A 26,135-nucleotide genomic window follows, 5' to 3' on the forward strand; every position below is an offset into this window, starting at 1 on the left:
TTTCAATTTCATCCATTTTTATTTCTAAGGCTGCGGTGCGGTTTCTCAGCTCTCTTATTTCTTTGGTTAGGCTTTTTGTTATTTGGTCTGAGGTTTGTTTTAAAGCCTTATGAAGCATCTTTTCAAATTGTAATAATATTACTGGGGATGCTGAGGAGGCTTGTGGAGAAGTTTGTGAGAGGATTTGTTCTGTATCTGACTCAAATGGAGAGTCTTGCTGTGACATTTTCTGTCTGTGAGAGCGCCCTGATGCTGTATCTTGTGAGGTGACTGGAGCTGCTTCAGCTGCAGTGAGTGCCTGTGAGCTCTTTGTGAGGTGATTTTTATTTCTGCCACGGTTTCCTCCCAGTACCATATTTCCTGCCCAAACTTTCACAGTTTGTTCCCTGGGGCAAAAAGGTTCAAATGGATACCTTTTGAGCCTGCAGGCTCTGCTTTGTCCTTCTCTTCTCTCCTCAGCGGTGCGGAGCTCTAACAATGCATGTCTGCTCCGCTATGCTCCGCCCATCTCTTGAATACTTTTGCAAGGCACTGTACTTATGTACAGTGGAAGGGAGATGATGGTGTGATCCTAATGCATTTCACAATTATAGCTTCCCCAGGGGTTCAGAGGGTGTTGTTGGATATAATAGCTAATAAAAAGGAAAATAAACAGAACATATTACTACACAAAAAACAACTATATACACATACACATTGGACAGCTAAAGTGTAAATAATGAGCAAACAATACATAATACATTACTCACAGTCAATCCCCAAAAAGGGGGGGTGTATATTTTGAGCTGGTAAGAACTTCAAAGACCTGGATAAGGGGTTAACTGCAATGGATGGATGGACGTGTTCAACTCAGAAGCCCAACAGGCTACGCATAGAGGTAAAAGAACATGGCTTAATCCTCAATCTCCCTATGTAAATGATATACAAACAACTAGAAAGGAGGTAGGCTATAGTCTTTGTAAAGCTGGTGGTAAAGGAGTATAACAGCAATAACTACCTTTCAGAAGAGAAAGACATCCATAGAAAAATGTTTTTTTTCGCTGCAACGCTCAACTTCATCCAAAAGGAAGAGGAGGGAAAAATCCCTCCACCTAAAAGATAAATATGACAAGGTTTGCATTAGGTGAGAGATATTCAGCAAAAAATGGGAAGGGGGCTTATTTATTTAAAGAAGTATAGAATGTACAATAAGTTACCTATAGGTGCATTTTTACACCATTCCAGTTTTCTGCATGCAGTATCAGAATAAAACTACAGCCTGTAAATGCAATTTTACAGAAGCAAACCTGTCTTATATCTGTGATTTGTTTATAAAGTGCAGTAAAGACAATTATATAAAAGGAAGGCAGTAGGTGTTGTTGACCCTCTGTTATAAGAGAGTTTCCAAAAAAAGTGAAATAAATAGTTTAAAGGAGCTCAGGTTTTCTGATGCTTTACGTAAATGCTTTACATATAAAAGTATAAAACATCTAATGTAACATGCTGGCACATGAAATCTTCCCTGCTGAAGACTTGAACTTGACTGCCCTAAATTATATTGGCATTACACAATTCCCTTCTTTACTGAGAAAGCCAAAGTTCAAGAACTGACAGCTTGGTGTTGCGTAATAAATAAAGGAGAGGAGTGCCACATTAGCATTGTCTTGCCTTTCACTTTCATTCGCATATATGGCTGGTGGAAATTACTCAACTGACGCCTCTGATGATCTAAACTTCTCTCTGATTGCGGAGAAATCCTGAAGATTTCACTGATACATACAAGCACAAATGCACAATAAATAAATTTCTTCCAAGCAATTGAAGAAAAACGGCAATACCAAATTTTCAGATACACCCTGCAAAATGTAACAGAATAATCATATCAGGTAAGAAAACAACGTGTTTGTTGTATGTGAAGAATAGGAAATATGGGCAGTGATTTGAATCACTGCCCAAATGGTAAAAGAGTCTCAGCAACGTGCTATCATCTGCATTCAACAGCTTTAAAAGGTAGTATTGTATATATCCAGTACCCAACACTGCACCGTGGGTGTTTCACATTCTTAGACATTGCAGAGAGAATATAGTCTTGATTGATGGATTTGTTGGTTCTGCCCCACTTAGTTAAATTCCAATAAACACATGCAGTAGATTGGTTTAAACAGTCACAGCAGTTCTTTATTTAACCACAAAACCATTAACAGTTTCAGTTTACAATAATCAAAACGATCTTGACAACTGTTGGTTACAAGAAGAGGTCTTTGGTGTCTGCTAGTCAAAAGGATTTATCTAAAATCCACCCTTGTTCCCAGACACACCTCACTGGCTCAAGGACAGCTCCCTGGGCAGTACTGTATACCTGAAATTCCACTAGGCCCCAACAACTGCAGTAAAACTGTGGTAATACCTCACTCTATTGCCTTCCTTCCTAGACCCAAGTCCCTGATCCCTGTCTATAGAAGAGGAGAAAGAAAGGGTCTCACCAGGCTGCCTCTGCGCTGCCCCATGATCAGCCAGAGCTGAACCTAGATGGCTCCTCAAATGTTGCCACCACTGAAGGACTTGGTCAGGCTGCATCACTGTAAATCTCCCACAATTCGATAATAACATCTCTGGCACCACAGCCAGCCTGACTCTGCATCGTGATGAACCATGACCTCCAGCTGGGCATGTTGGGAAGCTCAGTCATGCTTGTGCCTATCGAGCCATCACCAGGTCTTCCCAGATCCGATCTCCTGCAGCTGTGTGGACTACTGGAGTAGCAGAGCAGAAGTGCTCAGCTCTGCTGCTTGAGGTGGTTCTCTTTCTATGTCGGGCTCCCCCTTTGCTCAGTACATCAGCTGTCAGGGAGGCATCAGATTAAGGTGCAGGAGCAGCAAAGAGAACTGGGCCACCCCACTGCCTGAAACTTCAGCAGCAGGAGAGTTCATCATTTCTGGACATCTAGAGTGGCGAGGGGGAAAGTGAGATGATGGCTTGGGACCCAGGCTCCCAAGGGTCCCATTGGTGGTGGAGATTCTCCCAGCCCTCACAGCTGTACTGACAATGTTGTGAAGGTCGAGAGGTGCTGGAGGGTCACTGTCAGGGCTCTCAGAGTGACAGCAGACCTGGGTGGTGTGGGAAGGACTGCGTCACTTTGGATTCCTAGACCTTCTAGTATGCTTTGCGACCGGAGGTGATGCCGAGACCTCCCTGGACCACTCCAAAACCTCTGATAGCTTCTCTGTAAGCCATTGTGGTCTCCTCTGTTCCACAGCTCACCTGACCTGTGTCAGCATGTGTTCTTATTGTATTCCTGCAGGGAGAAGATCCTGGACAACTTTTTTCCCTCATCAGTCTTCCAGAAGGAACTCTCAGAAACCCCTACAAGCCCCTGCAGCTCATTCCTGCTACCTTACCCTTGACTCCAATCAGGTGAGGCCTGCAGTTTTCTTCCAAGTTCTAACTCTTCCTGAGGACTATTCTTCCCGCAGCCAAGCAGCCCCAGTTTATTACTTTTGGGGCTCTCGGTAGATGAGCAGTGTGCATATCTAAATAGTTACCAATAGGGATTATAAACATTAACATTATATTTATTTTTTGTAACTGTTTATGTATAAGCTAGCAATGGATTTATATAATCATATTAGGGCGACGACTCTGGTTCCTGCTTTGCAGTGCTAAACTATAGTTGTGCTTTTTTAGGGATTTTTATCACAATTGAAGTCACTGGGGTCTCTTTAGGGGGTCTATGTTTTCACCCAAGATTCACAAATTTTCCCAATTGAATCAAACTAAAAATTGTATGATCTAAGGTTAACCACTTCCCATCCCAGACATAGTCATACGACGTCCGCAGGAGGGATCTCCCATACTGGGCGGGCGTCATATGACGTCCTGGGCTTCCCGGCCGCCTGGGGGGTGCGCCTCGGGACTCGGGAGCCGATGCATGTGCCAGGTGGCTGAGATGTCTGCCGGGCACCGGCGATTGCCCGGTAACAGGGCCAGGACGTGGATCTGTGTGTGTAAACACACAGATCCACGTCCTGTCAGGTGAGAGGAGACAGATCATGTGTTCCTACTACAGAGGAACACAGATCGGTCTCCTCCCCTTGTGAGTCCCTTCCCCCTACAGTTAGAATCACTCCCTAGGACACACAGTTAACCCCTTGATCACCCCCCAGGGTGTTAACCCCTTCCCTGTCAATGACATTTATACAGTAATCAATGCATTTGTATAGCACTGATCGCTGTATAAATGCCAATGGTCCCAAAATGGTGTCAAAAGTGTCCAATCTGTCCACTGCAATGTCACAGTCACAATAAAAATTGCAGATCGCCGCCATTGCTAGTAAAAAAAAAAAAATGATAAAAATGCCATAAAACTATCCCCTATTTTATAGACGCTATAACTTTTGCGCAAACCAATCAATATACGCTTATTGCAATTTTTTTTTTACCAAATATATGTAGAAGAATACATATCGGCCTAAACTTAGGGAAAACATTTTTTTTTTAAATTGGGATATTTATTATAGCAAAAAGTAAAAAATATGTGTTTTTTTTCAAACTTGTCGCTCTTCTTTTGTTTATAGCACAAAAATAAAAACTGCAGAGGCGATCAAATACCACCAAAAGAAAGCTCTATTTGTGGGGAAAAAAATGATAAAAATTTCATTTAGGCACAGTGTTGCATGACTGCAATTGTCATTCAAATTGCGACAATGCTGAAAACTTAAAATTGGCTTGGGCAGGAAGGGGGTGCAAATGCCCTGTATTGAAGTGGTTAAAGTGTCACTAAACCCACATCATAAAAAACTATCAATAAATGCTGTATTACATGCTGTTCATACTCACTCAGTCACTCACTCAGTCACTGAGATTCATTTTCTGTGTTCTACAAAAAAACCTGGTTGATCTCACTTCTCTCTATCTCCACCTTCTGTCCATGTCCCCAATTCAGCTAGGGATTTTGTAGTGGCAACTCTGCACATGCTCAGTTTCCAGTGAGTTTCCTACCTATCACATCTGAGCAGCTATGTGACTATAGAGTCACACATGTGGGTGTATACACAGTAGTAAATGACATTGCACTCTTTCCCTCCTCCTCCATGCTCACTAACCAGCTAAACAGAATAGGGGTGGGATATTACATGTAAAATGATGGTGGCTTTAGCTCCCTCTTATTCTAAAACCCAGGCTCGAGGGGAGTGACACAGCCTGTGACTGGCAGAAATCCACCTACACCACGTTATTTCCACAAAATTATAAAGATTTGGTTTCAAATATACATTTATATTCCAATTTAAAACAGTTCATTTATATTATTTTTTTATTTTTAATCTGTATTCTAAGGGCTGTTTTTTTTTTTTTTTTGAACATGTGGCCAGCAGCATAGGACTAGAAACTGCTCCTGCTTATGTTTCCCTACAGGCAGGATGAGAAAGATTTGGGTCATGTGACAGCTGTATATACACACATACACCCACATACAGAAATAGAAGGGACAATGTAAATTAAACAGTGTGCGTTTAGTATCGCTTTAAGGTCATGTGAATCTTGGGTAAAAGCATTGATAAGTAGACCCTAATGTAGTTGTTATTTTATCTCAACGATTGTTCAGAGACAGAATAATTGCACTGAGCCACTGGGGTTAATTCAGTAAGGGCAAATATGCTTTTCATTTGGCAAGGTAAGTTACACTCTGCAAGTGAATTTTCCTTTAGATTAGTGAATGAAGTGACTTCCATCAGCCAGTTATGCACAAGCAAAAATACAGTTTTTGTTTATTTTCCTTGCATGTGATCAGGGCCATCTTAAGAGCATTATAGGCCCCCGGGCAATACAGTGCACTGGGGCCCTGTCTACACAATCACACACGAGAATAAAAATGCAAATTATCAATAAGGCTATATTTATTGGTACTTCCAACAAAACCAGTGTTTAAAAATTAACACAACGTTTGGACTATATAACATGAGTTTGATGGGCACAGTAGCTGCGTTTGAAGGGCACAGTGGCTGCGTTTGATGGGCACAGTGGCAGCGTTTGATGGGCACAGTGGCAGCTTTGATGGGCACAGTGGCAGCTTTGATGGGCACAGTGGCTGCATTTGATGGGCACAGTGGCAGCTTTGATGGGCACAGTGGCAGCTTTGATGGGCACAGTGGCTACATTTGATGGGCACAGTGGCTGCATTTGGTGGGCACCGTGGCAGCTTTGATGGGCACAGTGGCTGTTTGATGGGCACAGTGGCAGCTTTGATGGGCACAGTGGCTGTGTTTGATGGGCACAGTGGCTGTGTTTGATGGGCACAGTGGCAGCTTTGATGGGCACAGTGGCTGTTTGATGGGTACAGTGGCAGCTTTGATGGGCACAGTGGCTGTGTTTGATGGGCACAGTGGCAGCTTTAAAGAGGCACAGACAGTGGCTGTGTTTGATGCACAACTTGAACTTACTTAAGTAGACAGTGTTAGACTTACTTGAAGCCGCCGGCCTAGTGCAGTACAGTCTGTCACTCACAGCAGCAAGGCAGCGCCAGCTATCAAGGGCCATCCTTCTGCTCCGCTCCCTCTCCACACTGTCGGAAGAACATGACAGAGGTGGGTGGAGCTTGTTCACTAGCTGCTGGGGCGGCCGCGTCCTCTGACTGATGTCACTGGTTGCTAGCTAGAGGCCGGGCGGCAACCAGTGCAGTCAGTCAACTTAAGCAGCAGATTGCAGCGCTGAGGATTGGCCCTGGATGGGGGCCTCCAGACAAGTGGGGGAGTGTAAAAACCACCTTTAGTATGATCTGCCATCATAGTTGCAGCTATATAAACTATATGTAGACTATATAGCCCCATCTGGGAAACAAACTGGAAAATGTGCTGTCAAGGAATTTTAACAGTGATTGCAGGAAAGAGAATACGTGACCTGTGTGATATACTCTTTCACAGCATCTACACCAGTAAGCAGAGTAAGTAGACAGTCTGCTTCCAGGAAGGAGCCTTTAAAACTGCTTTATATTTCACTTGGCTTTGGTGGTACACAGACAGGGACTGGTGATCATAAGGAATGAGCGAACTGGGCAAAGTTTGGGTCATAGAAAGCAAAAATAAAAAGCATAAATAAAAAGCACTAAGCATAAACATAGCTCTGAACCCTATTGAAAGTGGTTCTAAAGATAAAATGTTTTTTGCAGCAGGAGTCATTGGCTCCTTCTGCTGTCAGTCAAATCCTATGAGGAGGGAGCCAGGGGGGCAAGCCGCTCTGTGTGTGTCTATAGATGCACACAGCCTGGCTCAGGAGCAAGCCCGCTGGTACCCTCCCATAGGAAGCGGTTTCCTATGGTGGTGCATCAAGAAGAGGAGGAGCCTAGAGCACCGGCAGGGGACCCTAGAAGAGGAAGTTTGGGGCTGCTCTGTGCAATACTAATTCACAGAGCAGGTAAGTATAAATTGTTTGTTATTTCACAGAAGAAAAATTATGCTTTACAGTCGCTTGAAGTGGATTGGAGCTTAAACTTATTTTTTTACTTTTTTCAAGGCCAGTTTGCAACTTTTTGTTACAAAAAGGACCTGCCACATGTTCCAACATCTCCGAATGGCATTAATCAATTTCCATAATATCAAATTGCACCACCTCCTACTGCTCCAGCAATCGTTGTAGTCTATGCAAAGTTATCAGCATTGCTCATCTCAGTAATCCAGCCCTTTCTGGGATGTCACAGCCTTGCATTTTCAGGTCCACTGCAGCACAAGACCCCCTTGTTGTGTATCATCAATCTAGTACTGAAGCTGAGTTTAATTTGGTCGGCCCACAGAGTTAAATATTTTAATCAGCTTGAAGGAAGACAGCAGCTTCTGGTAGACACTGCTGATGAGGAGCTTCTGGTAGTTCACCTTCCAGAGCCCTGTAAGTTGCCTTTTTTTCTGGGTATATGGGGGTATGTGACCCTCTCCCTTTACTCCCAGTAAGCAGCACACTGCACTTTTGTGGCCACATGTTGGGCACTCTAACATGTACAGAAGGTCCTTATAGCTGTGTATGCTCCAATACTGAGCTTATTTAGGGCTTATGCTCTATATGGGGCAGAGGGTAGTGCAATAATGTTACTTTGCTATGCATGAGCATTTTACAATTAACCTTACCCTAACACTTAAATCTTACATCTCTTAAAGTGTTGCTTTACCCAAAACAGTAAACCAGTCTGTATATGCAGTAAAGCATGCTTGTTATACTCACTGTTACATAGTTACATAGTAGGTGAGGTTGAAAAAAGACACAAGTCCATCAAGTCCAACCTATGTGTGTGATTATGTGTCAGTATTACATTGTATATCCCTGTATGTTGTGGTCATTCAGGTGCTTATCTAATAGTTTCTTGAAGCTATCGATGCTCCCCGCTGAGACCACCGCCTGTGGAAGGGAATTCCACATCCTTGCCGCTCTTACAGTAAAGAACCCTCTATGTAGTTTAAGGTTAAACCTCTTTTCTTCTAATTTTAATGAGTGGCCACGAGTCTTGTTAAACTCTCTTCTGCGAAAAAGTTTTATTTCTATTGTAGGGTCACCAGTACAGTATTTGTATATTGAAATCATATCCCCTCTCCAGAGAGAATAAGTTCAGTGTTCGCAACCTATCCTCATAACTAAGATCCTCCAGACCCTTTATTAGCTTTGTTGCCCTTCTTTGTACTCGCTTCATTTCCAATACATCCTTCCTGAGGACTGGTGCCCAGAACTGGACAGCATACTCTTGGTGCGGCCGGACCAGAGTCTTGTAGAGTGGGAGAATTATCGTTTTATCTCTGGAGTTGATACCCTTTTTAATGCATGCCAATATTCTGTTTGCTTTGTTAGCAGCAGCTTGGCATTGCATGCCATTGCTGAGCCTATCATCTACTAGGACCCCCAGATCCTTTTCCATCCTAGATTCCCCCAGAGGTTCTCCCCCCAGTGTATAGATTGCATTCATATTGTTGCCACCCAAATGCATTATTTCACATTTTTCTACATTGAACCTCATTTGCCATGTAGTTGCCCACCCCAATTAATTTAGATCTTCTTGCAAGGTTTCAACATCCTGCAGAGAAGTTATTGCCCTGCTTAGCTTAGTATCGTCTGCAAATACAGAGATTGAACTGTTTATCCCATCCTCCAGGTCGTTTATGAACAAATTAAATAGGATTGGTCCCAGCACAGAACCCTGGGGAACCCCACTACCCACTCCTGACCATTCCGAGTACTCTCCATTTATCACCACCCTCTGAACTCGCCCTTGTAGCCAGTTTTCAATCCATGTACTCACCCTATGGTCCATGCCAACGGACCTTATTTTGTACAGTAACCGTTTATGGGGAACTGTGTCAAATGCTTTTGCAAAATCCAGATCCACCACGTCTACGAGCCTTCCTTTATCTAGATGGCAACCTCCTCATAGAAGGTTAGTAGATTTGTTTGGCAAGAACGCTTCTTTGTGAATCTATGCTGATTACTGCTAATGATACCGTTCTCATTACTAAAATCTTGTACATAGTCCCTTATCATCCCCTCCAAGAGTTAGGCTAACTGGCCTGTAATTCCCAGGGATGTATTTTGGGCCCTTTTTAAATATTAGTGCTACATTGGCTTTTTTCCAATCAGCTGGTACAATTCCAGTAAGTAGACTGTCAGTAAAAATTAGGAACAACGGTCTGGCAATCACTTGACTGAGTTCCCTCGGATGCAAGCCATCTGGTCCCGGTGATTTATTAATGTTAAGTTTCTCAAGTCTAATTTTAATTCTGTCCTCTGTTAACTATGGAGGTGCTTCCTGTGTTGTGTCATGAGGATAAACACTGCAGTTTTGGTTACTGAAGCCCCCCGATTCACTCATGAAGACTGAGGAGAAGAATAAATTCAATACCTTCTCCATCTCCCCATCCTTTGTAACCAGATGTTCTTCCTCATTCTTTATGGGGCCAATATGGTCTGTCCTCCTTTTTTTACTGTTTACATACTTAAAGAATTTCTTGGGATTTTTTTTGCTCTCCTCCGATATGTGTCTTTCATGTTCTATCTTAGCCATCCTAATTGCACCCTTACATTTCTTGTTGCATTCTTTATAAAGACTGAGTGCTGAGGATGATCCCTCAACCTTATATTTTTTGAAGGCCTTCTCCTTTGCTTTTATATGCATTTTTACATTGGAGTCAAGCCATCCAGGACTTTTGTTCGCTCTTTTAAATGTATTACCCAATGAGATACATTGGCTAATGCCCTTATTTAATATGCTCTTAAAGCAACCCCATCTCTCCTCCGTATTCTTTGTTCCTAATATTTTATCCCAATTTATGCCTTTTAGCAAGGTTTGTAGTTTAGGGAAGTTGGCTCTTTTGAAATTCAGTGTCTTTGTACTCCCTTTATGTTTCCTATTTGTGTGATTTATACTGAAACTAATTGACCTGTGATCGCTGTTACCTAAATTGCCCTGTATTTCCACATCTGTGATCAGGTCTGTATTGTTGGTAATCAGTAGATCCAGTAATGTTTTGTTTCTAGTTGGTGCATCTACCATCTGACCCATAAAATTGTCCTGCAAGACATTGAGGAACTGGCGAGCCTTAAATGAATGCGCGGTTCCCTCCGCCCAGTCTATGTCTGGATAATTAAAATCCCCCATTATGATAACACTTCCCATCCTTGCTGCTAATCCAAATTGTGATAGGAGATCTGTCTCGACTTCCTCCCTCAGGTTAGAGGGCCTATAGCATACTCTCAGTATTATTTTCCCCTTAGCTTCATCCCTTTGGAGCTCTACCAATAAGGATTCCACCTCCTCCCCAGCTCCCTCAATGATGTCATCTCTCACATTCCCTTGTACATTATTCTTGATATATAGGCATACCCCTCCCCCTTTTTTACCCTTTCTATCCTTGCGGTAAAGGGTATACCCTTGAATGTTTGCCAGCCAATCATGAGAGCTGTTGAACCAGGTCTCTGAAATTACCACAAAATCCAAATCCTCCTCGTACAACAGTATCTCTAGTTCACCCATCTTGTCTGCCATGCTCCTGGCATTGGTGAACATGCCACATAGTTTAGACCGGTCGCATATTGTCCTCGTATTGAGTGTTTCGAGATTGCAACTAGGACTTGCTACTATACTTACCTTGTGTTTTTGTGCTTTGGTCAACCTACCACTAATGCCCCCAATACTACCCTCTGGAATATCTTCTGCCCTATCTCTACCTCTGAACCCCCCCCCATCACCTAGTTTAAAAACCCCTCTATCTTTTTGGCCATCTTCATTCCCAGCAGATCTGCACCCTCCTCATTTAGGTGCAGTCCATCCCTTCTATAGTACCGGTTATCGACTGAGAAGTCGGCCCAGTCCTCCAGGAACCCAAACCCCTCCTTACTACACCAGCTCTTCAGCCACTTGTTTACTTCCCTAATCTCCCTCTGCCTTTCTGGTGTGGCTCGATGTACCAGTAGTATTCCTGAGAATACTACCTTGGAGGTCCTTTTCCTCAATTTAGCTCCTAAGTCCCTAAAATCGTTCTTTAGGACACTCCATCTGCCTCTGACTTTGTCATTGGTGCCAACGTGCACTATGACAGCTGGGTCTTCCCCAGCCCCTCCCAGTAATCTGTCCACAAGATCCGTGATGTGCCGAACCCGAGCGCCCGGTAGACAACATACTGTCCGGCGCTTCAGGTCTTGGTTACAGATTGCCCTCTCTGTCCTTCTAAGAATTGAGTCCCCTACCAACAGAATCTGTCTTTCCTTTCCCTTCGCTGCCCCCCCCACTCTCACTGGAGGAGTTCTTCCCCCGGCTGCTAGGAGAGTCCCTCATCTCCAGCAGTGCTGGTCCCTGACTGGTTTCACCAATGTCACTCAATGGAGCGTACTTATTGGGATGCTCCAGTCCTGGATCGGCCTCCCTGGCACTTCCCCCTCTACCCTTCCTGACTGTCATCCATCTACTCTTTGCTAGTGCCTGCACCTCTTTGTCTCCACCCGCCCCTGTGCTGGCCCCTGCCGTATACGTTCCTGGCTTAGTATGGAGGGATTTCTCAGTGCCGACAGTTGCTTCCCCAGATTCAGAACCTGGGCTTCCAGGGAAACAATGTGCTTACATTTTGCACAGCAGTATTCGCCCTCGATCGGATGACCAATGAATGCATACATGCAGCAAGATGTACAAAGAGTTGCCTCTCCACATCCGCCGGGCATCGTACCTATTAAATTTAGTGAGGATTGGGGATTTTACCCTGTCCAAATTACCTAACAGCTAGCTTCCTTGCACTAATACTCAAGACAATACACAGGTACACAACAAGACAATACACAGGTACTCACAGACCTACGTGCACTCGCAGAACACTCGCAGACCTACGTGCACTCGCAGACCTACATGCACTCGCAGGCCACTCACAGACCTACGTGCACTCGCAGACCTACGTGCACTCGCAGACCACTCGCAGACCTATGTGCACTCGCAGACTTACATGCACTCATAGACCTACGTGCACTCGCAGACCACTCGCAGACCTATGTGCACTCACAGGCCACTCGCAGACCTACATGCACTCGCAGGCCACTCGCAGACCTACATGCACTCGCAGACCACTCGCAGACCTACGTGCACTCGCAGACCACTCACAGACCTACGTGCACTCGCAGACCTACGTGCACTCACAGGCACCGCATTGTGTAAAAAAGCTGTTCGATCCTGTCTTCTCTGATCCTCCCTTTCCTTTACTGTCCCCAATAAATCTGCTGATAGTACAGATCCCTAGGAGGCACTCTGCACATGTTCAGTTGGGTGTGTATTGCTAGAAAGCTTTTTTTTTTGGGGGGGGGGAGGGTGCATGTGATCAGCACAGAGCCAATCAGCACTGTCCAGACAGAAAGTCAGGGGTCCTACAGCCTCATAGGACAGTCAACAGAGAATGAAAACTCCTCCTACAAGCTTTAACCAGTGCTCGGCCAGACACTGATAGAAGTCACAAGACTGCTATATACTGCTAATGAGAAAAGATGTTTAGCAATTTATATTTACTAAAATAATTGCATTTCCATGTTCTATGTACTGTTGGAGACCAGATATAGTGAATGCAGGGCATACCTCCCGACTTTCTGAGATGGGAACAAGGGACAATTAAATGTAAGTAAGGTCCTTTGCGCTATCAAAGTGAATGTATAATATTGTACTCTGATAAATTGCAGCTAGATCTAAAGTGTATGAGTGCACTAAATTGGTATAAAATAAATAAGTGATCAGCGCAACTTAACATTATAAATATAGATGATTTAGCACTGTGCAATAATCTGTGCAAAAATTGCTAAAAAATGTGACTGTGCAAAAAAACGCTAAAGATGTTGTGCAAAATTGCTAGGTGTAAATATGAGCTTGTGTTCAAATAAATCAATACCAATGAACGCTCATGGCGCTGTGTAAAATACAAATATGAATCTGTGCACATAAGATGATTTCAGTGCAAAAAAATTATATAAATATCAATAATACAATTCCTATGCATATGCAATATATCAATGAGCACATGTAATTATTATAGATGAATGTAGCAATAATCCGTATAATCTCTCTTTATCACACTGCTGACACAACAAATAGTGGTGGCCTAATGATAGATGATTTAGCACTGTGCGATAATCTGTGCAAAAATTTCTAAAAATGCGACTGTGCAGAAAAAACGCTAAAGATGTTGTGCAAAATTGCTAGGTGCAAATATGAGCTTGTGCTCAAATACCAATGAACGCTCATGGCGCCGTGCAAAATACAAATATGAATCTGTGCACATAAGATGATTTCAGTGCAAAAAAAAAAAATATATAAATATAAAAAAAAAATTCCTATGTATATGCAATATATCAATGAGACACATGTAATTTATATAGATGAATGTAGCAATAATCCGTATAATCTCTCTTTATCACACTGTTGACACAACAAATAGTGGTGCTGCAATAGTTCATGAAGTGAAAATAAATAAAGTCTATGATAAAACAAAGTGCAGACAGTGCTTCAATAAGTGCTTTTCAATAAAATCGCCGGTGTGTTCCTCTTTGTGTGTATCACTCAGTGTTCACTAGACTCTTACCTCCATATGGATAGTGAAAAGCAGTGGAGATGGGTATAGCTGGAGACCTTTCCAAGATGTTGTGATGGTAGATGGCCCTCTCCAGGTATTGTACAAGTATATTAGATGGTGGCTCCGGCTTAGTCCATACGGACGTTGATCCCCAGCGGATATGTACAGGGGATAAAGAAGAATCTCCCATAGTGTAGAATGTATAAACTGATTAATTTATTTAAAAACTAAGTGGAAACTTACAACAGAGTAGTGAAAAAACAGCAGATCTGTAATTTGGACGGCGTTACAGGTGCCTCTTACATCACTTCCGGTTCTCGCGTGGTCCGGTCACTTCCTATGCATTACGTCACACCACGTGACGTAACACCCCTGGCTTTAGGACTGGAATGGGACTGGGAATGGAATGGGACACAGATGGTAAAAAAAAATACACTGACAGGGATATAAACCTACCTTACTCAATCCAAAAAAAAAAGTTTTTACTATAGTTCTACTAACTGAAAACGTAACCTGAACCCTAAGCCTTAACTCTAATGCCGCGTACACACGAGCGGACTTTTCATCGGACTGAACTCCGAAGAACTTTTCGACGGAGTTCCAACAAAACGGACTTGCCTACACCAAAGTCCAATCCTTTCGAACGTGATGACGTATGACCGGACTAGAATAGGGAAGATCATAGCCAGTAGCCAATAGCTTTCGAACGTGATGACGTATGACCGGACTAGAATAGGGAAGTTCATAGCCAGTAGCCAATAGCTGCCCTTGCGTCGTTTTTGGTCCATCGGACTAGCATACAGATGAACTGATTTTTCGATAGGAATCGAGTCCGTCGGAAAGATTTGAAACTTGTTCTATTTCTAAGATCCCTCAGATTTTTAGACAGAAAGGGTCGGACGAAGCCCACACACGATTGAATTGTCTGATGGATTTGTTCCGTCGGACCTTTGATGCCGAAAAGTCTGGTCGTGTGTACGCGGCATATCTCCACCCTTAACCACCAGACTACTTACGTAATTGTCACTGAATATCTTTGATGCCTGATTCAGACCTATATTGAAACTATTGTGCTGGAAACTGGTCAAATATCAAATATTTTCTTGCATTTAAAGCTGCTTGCTGAGACTTATACTGATGCACCAGTTATCACTGTCCCCTCCTTTCTCTTTCACATCTTATCTTGTTATTGCTTTCACACATTGAGTATCAAAACTCAGTCTGTTCATTCTAATGCCAACTGTGTGGGCTATACAGCTGAAAATCTGCTGCTACTGTATAGCTTAGACTGATTAGATGTACTGTACAGTATCTAGAGTAATAAAGTATACGAATGACAGAATAGAGGTATACAGTGTATGCACTTTTGCAAAAAAAAGTTAAGAACTTTTTGGAATAAATCATCGCCTGGATGAATGTTTTTATAAACGTGGTCTACTTTTTCTAGGTCAAAATAATAAACTGTCTTAGTTAACACAGATGTAGCGCCCCGGGGTTTAGTCAGGGAGCTCCTCATCAAATTTCTTGTCAGGAGTAGCTATTGTAGTTAATTACTAGGGATCCATTGACTTCTCCCGAAGTTTGGCCTGGTTGTACTTTCCTCTTCTACCACCAGGTGGCCCAGGTACTCAAAGGTATTAGATTGAGAAGGGCAACTCAAGGCCAGGTTATGGGTATATGGGGTATCTCTGCCAATGGGCAGAGATTTTTTTGAATCCCTTGGTCTGCTGGGAGAGCCTATATATTTGGGTGAGGTCAGGTGATCAATTGTTCTTGTGTGCCACCCAGGATGGACGTGTGTTGCCTGCCCCGGGCTGCTAGGCCAGAGATTGGGCCTGTTCTGGGGGCATCAGGCTGCCGGGCTGTGTGAGGGCCTATCCAGAAGTAAGAGGGTAGCGCAGGGTTGGGACTACGGCTTGCAGTCCAACAAAAAGTGACGGTCCTGCCAGCCAGAGAACCTGTCGTGGTCGAAGGTAGAAGAGGAGCTGTCTCCACTAAGGGACCAACCACCTTTACCAGAGACCACAGTGATTAACTGAAGCAAATACCGGAGCAGTATTCTCACCAAACGGGCACGGTTGAGAATCGGGAAACTTCAGACGGTGATCATGTCAGGGACCTAACCAGTGGAGGTGATGCTTGCAGAGCAGCCTTGTGTGCCAAGCAAGGGGCCGAGTCGGTCAGCAGGGGTGAAGCTTGAAGGTATCCGAAGTGCCAAGCTGGGGACCCAGCAGGGAAGCGTGGGTGACGCTTGAGGGAGATACCACCGCAAAAGCCTTGAGGAGCTCATGGGATTCAGAGTCAGTGAATCAGAGGATCCAGTGAGAGACCAGGAGCTCAAGGGGCTGAAGAGCTACAGGAGAAGTTGTAGTACAGGTGAGAGAACTGTTATGTTGCGTTAGAAACTGTTTAAGTACTGTTGGCATAGAAGACAGCAATCCTGTACGTGCAGAAGTGGCACCTTGCTAGAGCTTTTCCCTGTACAGCTGTCCTCCTGTTGAAGTCTCAGAGTCTGCCATTTGAAATTGCAATTACTGAAGGGTGTCCTGGCCCTAACCCTCTTTCCCTTGCGAAATATAAAAAGGACTGTCAAAGAAATAAAACCTCTTTTACATCCAAGAAGTGCCTGGCGCCCAATGACTTTTACCACCTTTGCACCCACTATGCCTCACAACCCACTACATATTGAAGGATGTCAGCTATCTTTGGCCTTGAAGGTTCTCATTAGACTGGAAGAGGTCAGAGATTCTGCTACACATAGCACATATGTAGGGGTGTGTTGCCACTAGTTACTAACATCCACCATATCACCCTGCTGCCAGACCTCCATATATCACCTCTGAGACAATAAACAGTAATTTGCTTTGTTTTGTTTTTGTTTATTGGGGGTATAACTTGGTTGGGGGAAAGGGTATATGGGATGCCCATAGATCAAATTACTTTGCCATCATATTAATAAATTAGAACTTCATTTGAGCCTTGAAGAAATGATACACATGTATAACATCTACAGTCCCCTCCCTGCATCACCATGCAGATTATTGCTCCTCCTCTGCGTAACTCCTGCAGACTATTACTCCCAGGAATCCTTACCTCCTACACAAACTTATTCTGTAGCACATTATGTTTCTTGTACATCCTCTTCTATATGCAAAAGAACCCACTCTGAATAGTCTCTAATGCTGACTCTAATTGGTTGCTGCTACTAGGCCAAAGGTCTGCAGTACCTCTCCCCGGAGGCCTAGTAGTTTAATAGCATGTGCTGAATAGTGGACTACGGTTCCCAGCTAGCCCAGCTTGCAAATCCTGTGCCCTCGGGCCGCGTCGATTTGACACTATTCCCCACAGTCTCTCCTCTGTTTCAGGACTCCTCATCAATGACCGTGTAAAGATGAGGACTTCATCCATGACCGTGTAAGGACAAAGTTCCCTCACAGACTTCCTGGCATGTCTCCACATCCAGCCCTCCACTGTGGTACACTCACCAACCTTTACCCTGAGTCCATGATGGAGAACTTAACCGGACTGTATGACAGCTTCTCCTGCCCCTCTGCTCCAGAAACTCCTTATCAATGACCGTGTAAAGATGAGGACTTCACCCTGTGTAAGGGTGGAGTTCCCTCACAGTTCTCCCGGGCCTCCTCCTGCGATCGGCGCACCCCCCCAGATAGGGGTGGCCTCATGCTGCTGTCTAGTACTCCATTATCCACTTCACCCGGCCGACAACTCCTCCTAGTGGCCTGTTACCTTATATGGGAGGCCTGCCCCCTGCCAATTCCAGTTGGGGATTGGTCAGGGCTCCTCACATGAGCTGCCTGCCACTCCAATTCTAGGCCCTGCCGCTCTTCCAGAACATTATCCCTGGAAGCAGGGGAGGCACTTCAGAACCAAAGCACAGTGGTCACACCTACTGCTATAGTAACCACTCCCTGCCACCAGATCAAAACAAACAGGCCTAGCCTGAAGCATAAGCCTGCCTAAATTTACCTGTACTGATAGTTCCTTACCAAAAAATCCTCACTCTAGCACCTACCTATGGCATAAGGGTGCTACACATATATAACTTAATGTAATTTATTTAATGAACAAATACTTTAAAGTAAATGAGGACAGGTTTACACCAGAGATGGCTTTCTCAAGGCAGTAAGACCGTTTTCACACTGGGGCACTTTTCAGGCATTTTAGCGCAAAAAATAGCACCTGAAAAGCTCCTCTCATGCCTCCCCAGTGTGAAAGCCCGAGTGCAAAAACTAGCGGCGCTTTACTGCTAACGCTGGTACCGCCCCAGTGTGAAAGTATAAAAGCCCATTTGCATCAAGGAGAGTCAATATCCCTGCAACTGAACTGAAGATCGGTGAATATGCCAAAGGGATGGGGCAGTCTCTGTGAAAAGCCCCAGTGTGCCCACTGGCAGACCTTTGGGAAGAGAGGACAGTCTGGAGAGAGTCTGGCAAAGAGCATGGAACCACCAGTGCTGGCATGAGGTCATACCAGAGGGAAGATGCCAAATTGCACCTCTCCTTGTGGAATACGGAGCAAGGGCTAATAGCAGTGCATGCAGCATGAGCCAAAACTTATGTAATGGTTGTGGCATGCACTAAAATGCTGCCTATGGTTGTGACACACCACAGTACATCATGGACTAACGGCAGTGAAGGAAAAAATGTCCCTCTGCCCTTGTTGTCACTGTAAGGAAAAAAAATGCCACTGTGTTTTTATTGTCACTGGGGGCAAATATGCAGCTGCTTCGGTGTTGGTAGGAAAAAATGCCAATGCATCAGCGGTGTCAGCCTGAGGAGGACTAATTTGGCATCTGTGTCAGTGGGATAAAGGAGGCAAGCTGAGAGGTTCTTGGGGGACAGTAGTCGTTTCTCCTGGCCAGGTTAAATATTGTGCCAGTGAAAAAAGGTGGGCCAGTAAAAGGAGCATGCCAGGTGTGTTACAGTACACCATGGCTGTGTAGAAGTGTGGGAGGCGGATCATCTGTATCAGCAAATGAGGTGCCTATTGAGTTCCTTGGTCTTGGCTTGACCTGGACCTGGAGGAACAAGTCTTCTTGGATAAAAGCATTGATAAGTAGACCCTAATGTAGTTGTTATTTTATCTCAATAACTGTTCAGAGACAGAATAATTGCACTGAGCCACTGGGGTTAATTTAGTAAGGCCAAATAGGCTGTTCATTTTGCTCTGCAAGTGTAACTTAACCTTTATTTTATTAGATCAACCTGATTCTAAATGTCCTTGCCTTGGTCAAATATAAATGGACTGCTTGTCTGTTTACACCCGACTGCCATCCAATCCGCCAGAAGGATGGGGAATGGATCTACATTTTTTTTTTTTTTTAAAGCAGTGATACGGCAATACACTGTTTTTTTATTTAAATCACGAGGAGCGATAAACAGCAGATAAAGCTAAACATAGTGGGACCCCACAGACCAAAAAGAGCCATCTATGAATAGGAACTGAAAATGATGCTCTTCTGTAGTAAACTGAGAGAGGGTATGCTTGAATATTTTATGGGGCTGGGGTCCTATCTTGCATGGCCTCATCCCGAAACTATACAGCAGAGCCTTGGTCTTGGTTACCTTTCATATGCTGCTTAGCCAGTTCAAATCCTTCCCACTCTCCTATAATACATTTTCGCTGGGATTTAAGTTTAATGATGATTGAGATAAGCACAGTAATCCTCATTTTTAACAAAAAGCATTTGTCTGCATTAATGTATGGTGTACTAAAATAAATATAAGGTAATAAATGGTGACATTCCCAAGGCGAATGCTTTAATGTTTCTATGTAAATACACCTTTACCTGCATTGCAGACATATTACCTGCATTGCAAACATGATAAACAAAAAAAGGGTGAACATGAACAGTTCACCAGGCAAGCAATCATGGAGATATCACCTATTACCTTGAAAACAGCCTTAGGCTAGGTTCACACTGCTGCGAATTCCATTGCGAATTTGAGCCGTTGCGATCGCTCAAATTCGCAAGTCATTTAAATGACATAGATTAACATTAGTGCCGCTCACATCAATGCGTTGCGAATATAACCTGCGTGGAAAAAAGGTCCTGTGCGAGTTTGATCCGTGTGCGATGCGAATTCAGCTCCATAGACTGCAAAATTTGCAGTAGAATCGCAAGAACACATATAGAATTCGCAATGCAAATTCGCAACGCAATCGGAACAAAATCACGCTAAATTCGCACTGCAGCAGTGTGAACCTAGCCTAAAAAACAAACTAAAATCCTAATGTATTAACTTTTATTTTGGCTAGAAAAATATAAGCTCACCAACCATGCTTTGTCTGCTGAGCTTAAATTCTGCTGTACAAAGAAGCATTTTTGATTAGTTTCTTTTGTATGAAATGCATATTAATTGATATAAAGGCACATTAGAATAATTTAAATAAGATGAATTATTTATACAAGGATGTTCTTTATTTTATCTTACAATGATTTCCCATTAAAATGTTCAATTCACATACATGAATAGTGCATAAGTGCAGGGTTGTGATTAATCATCAAGTAGTTATTTAAAGCTGTACTGCAAGCAGATATGAAAAAAATGTGGTTATATATTTATTAAAATATAATTACAATTATTTTCAAATTCAATTTGAGAAAGTCCCCATTAGGGATGAGCCGAACACTCCCCGGTTCGGTTCGCACCAGAACCTGCGAACGGACCGAAAATTCGCACGAACGTTAGAACCCCATTGATGTCTATGGGACTCGAACGTTTGAAATCAAAAGTGCTCATTGTAAAGGCTAATTTGCAGGGTATTGTCCTAAAAAGGGTTTGGGGACCCTGCCCCAGGAGACATGTATCAATGTAAAAAAAACTTTTAAAAATGGCCGTTTTTTCGGGAGCACTGATAGCAGAGGAGAGCAAAAAAATCCCAAGAAATTCTTTAAGTATGTAAACAGTAAAAAAGGGAGGACAGACCATATTGGCCCCATAAAGAATGAGGAAGGACATCTGGTTACAAAGGATGGGGAGATGGCGAAGGTATTGGATTTATTCTTCTCCTCAGTCTTCACAAGTGAATCGGGGGGCTTCAGTAACCAAAACTGCAGTGTTTATCCTCATGACACAACACAGGAAGCACCTCCATGGTTAACAGAGGACAGAATTAAAATTAGACTTGAGAAACTTAACATTAATAAATCACCGGGACCAGATGGCTTGCATCCGAGGGTACTTAGGGAACTCAGTCAAGTGATTGCCAGACCGTTGTTCCTATTTTTTACAGATAGTCTACTGACTGGAATGGTACCATCTGATTGGAGAAAAGCCAATGTAGCACCAATATTTAAAAAGGGCCCAAAATACATCCCTGGGTACTACAGACCAGTTAGCCTAACATCAATAGTATGTAAACTCTTGGAGAGTATGATAAGGGACTATATACAAGATTTTAGTAATAAGAAAGGTATCATTAGCAGTAATCAGCATGGATTCATGAAGAATCGTACTTGCCAAATCAATCTATTAACCTTCTATGAGGAGGTGAGTTGCCATCTAGATAAAGGAAGGCCCGTAGACTTGGTGTATCTGGAATTTGCAAAAACATTTGACACAGTTTCCCATAAACGTTTACTGTATAAAATAAGGTATGTTGGCATGGACCATAGGGTGAGTACATGGATTGAAAACTGGCTACAAGGGCGAGTTCAGAGGGTGGTGATAAATGGGGAGTACTCAGAATGGTCAGGGGTGGGTAGTGGGGTTCCCCAGGGTTCTGTGCTGGGACCAATCCTATTTAATTTGTTCATAAACGATCTGGAGGATGGGATAAACAGTTCAATCTCTGTATTTGCAGACGATATTAAGCTAAGCAGGGCAATAACTTCTCCGCAAGATGTGGAAACCTTACAAAAAGACCAGAAAATTAATGGGGTGGGCGACTACATGGCAAATGAGGTTCAATGTAGAAAAATGTAATGCATTTGGGTGGCAAAAATATGAATGCAATCTATACACTGGGGGGAGAACCTCTGGGGGAATCTAGGATGGAAAAGGACCTGGTAGATGATAGGCTCAGCAAGGGCATGCAATGCCAAGCTGCTGCTAACAAAGCAAAGAGAATATTGGCATGCATTAAAAGGGGGATCAACTCCAGAAATAAAACGATAATTCTCCCACTCTACAAGGCTCAGGCCCGGCCGCACCTGGAGTATGCTGTCCAGTTCTGGGCACCAGTCCTCAGGAAGGATGTACTGGAAATGGAGCGAGTACAAAGAAGGGCAACAAAGCTAATATAGGGTCTGGAGGATTTTAGTTATGAGGAAAGGTTGCGAACACTGAACTTATTCTCTCTGGAGAAGAGATGCTTGAGAGGGGATATGATTTCAATTTACAAATACCGTACTGGTGACCCCACAATAGGGATAAAACTTTTTCGCAGAAGAGAGTTTAACAAGACTCGTGGCCACTCATTAAAATTAGAAGAAAAGAGGTTTAACCTTAAACTACGTAGAGGGTTCTTTACTGTAAGAGCGGCAAGGATGTGGAATTCCCTTCCACAGGCGGTGGTCTCAGCGGGGAGCATTGATAGCTTCAAGAAACTATTAGATAAGCACCTGAATGACAGCAACATACAGGGATATATAATGTAATACTGACACATAATCACACACATAGGTTGTACTTGATGGACTTGTGTCTTTTTTCAACCTCACCTACTATGTAACTATGTAACTATGATTTTAATAATACTTAAAGTAAAAAAAAAAAGGGGAACTATTCCTTTAAATATCATACCTGGGGGGTGTCTATAGTATGCCTGTAAAGTGGCGCATGTTTCCCGTGCTTAGAACAGTCCCTGCACAAAATGTCATTTTTAAAGAAAAAAAAGTAATTTAAAACTGCTTGCAGCTTTAATGTAATGTCACGTCCTGGCAATATGGATGAAAATCAGTGAGACAAATGGCATGGGTACCCCCCAGTCCATTACCAGGCCCTTTGGATCTTGTATGGATATTAAGGGGAACCCCGCACCCAAATTAAAAAAGGAAACAGCAGTATACAGGCTCTGTACTCTGAACAGCAGTATACAGGCGATGCAAACAAGACAGGGACTGTAGGTTTGTTGTTAAGTAGAATCTGTTTGTAATTTTGAACTGGTACATTTTTAACGTGTTTAGCTCCAGCCAAAAAATCTATTTTAAGCTTTTTGGAAAACATAGGGAAGGGTTATCACCCCTGTGACATTTGTTTTGCTGTCTGTGCTCCTCTTCAGAAGATTTCACCTCACTTTTTGTCCCAATGACAAATGTTTTTTGAAAATTTGGGGTTTTTTGTGAAACAAGGATTGGCGATAAAGCATCAGTGGAAAGGAGAAATGTTTTTCCCATATTAACTCTTACAGGAGAGAATTTCCCTTCCTAGGGGTAGATTTCATCTCACTTCGTGTTGTCTCCTTCCGTTTGCAAGTAGGAGTCGTTTGCAAGTTGGATGTTTGAAAGTAGGGGCCTGCCCTATATACTCAGCAGAAATTTGGCCCTTAGGTGTTGTTGTGGCCACAACACTGTAAGTCCTCACAGGGCCCTGCTGTGAAATATTAGATAAAGAATTGTAATTACATGCCCCTGTTGAACAGGGGCAGAAAAATTGGGCCTTTGGTGGTGGTGGTGGTGCTGGTGCCACAGCACTGTAAGTCCTCACTCGCTCTTGGTGGGCGCAGAAACGGGCCCTGCTGTGAAATATTAGATCAAGAATTGTAATTGCATGCCCCTGTTGAGCAGGGGCTGAAAAATTGGGCCTTAGGCACTGGTGCTGGTGCCACAACACTGCAACCCCTCACTGATACTCTGGTCGGAACGCAGGAACGAGCCATGCTGCAAAGTATTGCATCAAAAATTGTAATTACATGCCCCTGTTAAGCAGGGGCTGAAAAATTGGGCCTCAGGCACTGGTGCTGGTGCCACAACACTGCAACCCCTCACAGATACTCTAGTTGGAACACAGGAACGAGCCCTGCAGCAAAGTATTGCATCAAAAATTGTAATTACACACCCCTGTTAAACAGGGGCTGAAAAATTGGGCCTTAGGCACTGGTGCTGGTGCCTCAACACTGCAACTCCTCACAGATACTCTAGTTGGAACGCAGGAACGAGCCCTGCTGCAAAATATTGCATCAAAAATTGTAATTACACGCCCCTGTTAAACAGGGGCTGAAAAATTGGGCCTTAGGCACTGGTGGTGGCGCCCAGAACCAAAAATGTTCTTACAAGCTATCAGCGTGATCATTGAGGAGGAAGAGGATAATTACTCAGGATAGTCATTCAGCATCAGCATAGGCAGTCTTTGAAGGGATCTGAGATTTAAAAAAAAATTATTCGGTTACATCAGCATCAGGTGCTTGGTAGCTGGTGGTGATCCAAGACTGATTCATTTTTATGAAGGTCAGTCAATCGACCGAGTTGGTGGACAGACGCACCCTGTGATCGATTACACAGCCTCCAGCAGCACTGAATGTGCGTTCCGAAAGAACGCTGGATGCAGGACAGGCCAGTAGCTCAATTGCATACTGTGCAAGCTCTGGTCAGTGATCCATCCTCAAGACCCAGTAACCCAAAGAATTTTCGGTGGGAAAGGTGTCCAAGTCAGATCTTGCCCCTAGGTATTCCTGCACCATGTAAAACAGACGCTGGCAATGGTTGCTGGAACCAACCATACCTTGGGGCTGCGGACTAAAAAATTGTCTGAACGCATCGGTCAGACGGCCACCTTCTCCACCGCTCCTTCTTTGACTGACCGAAGCCTCAGCAACACGTTGTCCAGAAACAGGAGTTTGTAACCTCCCAGTCTCTGGGAACGCGTTGCACAGACCTTTCTGCAAGGCCTCCCGAAGATGTTTCATCCTCTGCTCCCTCTTCGACAGCAAGATAAGGTCCGCAACCTTACCCTTGTAACGTGGATCAAGGAGGGTTGCCAGCCAGTATTGGTCCTTCTCCTTGATACCACGAATACGAGGATCCTTACGCAGGCTTTGCAGGATCAGGGAGGCCATGCAGCGTAAGTTTGCTGAGGCATTCGGTCCGGAGTCCTCTGGGTCACTAAGGACGACATGGTCCAAAGCCACCTCCTCCCAGCCACGTACAAGTCCATGTGTTTCTTGGGACTGATCCCTTAAAGACTGCTGCTGATGCTGAGTGCCAGGCTCCACCTCCATACTGACACAATCCTCCTCCTCCTCCTCTTCCTGTGTGATCGGCGGGCACGCAGGAACACTGTCTGGATAAAGGGGGCCTTGAGAGCTAAGGAAGTCCTCCTCTTCCTGCCTCTGTTCTGCCTCAAGTGCCCTGTCCATTATTCCACGTAGCATGTGCTCCAACAGGTGGACAAGGGGGACAGTGTCACTGATGCATGCACTGTCACTGCTCACCATCCTCGTGGCCTCCTCAAATGGTGACAGGACAGTGCATGCATCCATGATCATGGCCCACTGGCGTGGGGAAAAAAAACAAGCTCCCCTGACCCTGTCCTGGTGCCATAGTCTCACAGGTACTCATTGATGGCCCTCTGCTGCGCGTGCAGCCGCTGCAGCATGGCCAACGTTGAGTTCCACCTGGGGGGCATGTCACAGATTAGGCGGTTCTTGGGCAGGTTAAACTCCTTTTGGAGGTCTGCCAGCCGAGCACTGGCATTATATGACCGGCAGAAATGCACACAGACTTTCCTGGCCTGCCTCAGGACATCCTGTAAGCCCGGGTACATGCCCAAGAACCGCTGCACCACCAAGTTAAGGACGTGAGCCAAACAGGGCACATGGGTCATTTGTCCCTGTCAGAGGGCAGAGGGGAGGTTGGTGCCATTGTCGCAAACCACCATTCCTGTCTTAAGTTGGCGTGGCGTCAACCACCTCTGAACCTGCCCCTGTAGAGCTGACAGAACCTCTGCCCCAGTGTGGCTCCTGTCCCCCAAGCACACCAGCTCAAGCACCGCATGGCATCCATTGGCCTGCATACTTGCGTAGCCCCTTGAACGGCTACGGAGCACTGCTGGTTCCGAGGACCAAGCACAGGAAGAGGCCATGGAGGAAGAAGAAGAGGAGGGGGTGGAGGAGAGAGGTGTGTCACAATCA

The 26,135-nt window shown here is 44.2% G+C and overlaps 1 protein-coding gene across 1 annotated transcript in view; it reads left to right on the forward strand.

Moving 5' to 3' along the window:
* Positions 1-1,651: 1,651 nt before the first annotated feature.
* GPR35 (G protein-coupled receptor 35) overlaps positions 1,652-26,135 on the forward strand; it is a 156,878-nt gene continuing 132,394 nt past the window's right edge. Inside the window, exons 1-2 of the mRNA XM_073625846.1 lie at positions 1,652-1,865; positions 3,281-3,393. The gene's annotated coding sequence lies outside the window, so the exon portion shown is untranslated. The remainder of the gene's footprint in view (positions 1,866-3,280; positions 3,394-26,135) is intronic.

The sequence above is a fragment of the Aquarana catesbeiana genome, linkage group LG04 (assembly GCF_042186555.1).
Source record: "Aquarana catesbeiana isolate 2022-GZ linkage group LG04, ASM4218655v1, whole genome shotgun sequence".
In the NCBI taxonomy this organism is placed as follows: Eukaryota; Metazoa; Chordata; class Amphibia; order Anura; family Ranidae; genus Aquarana; species Aquarana catesbeiana.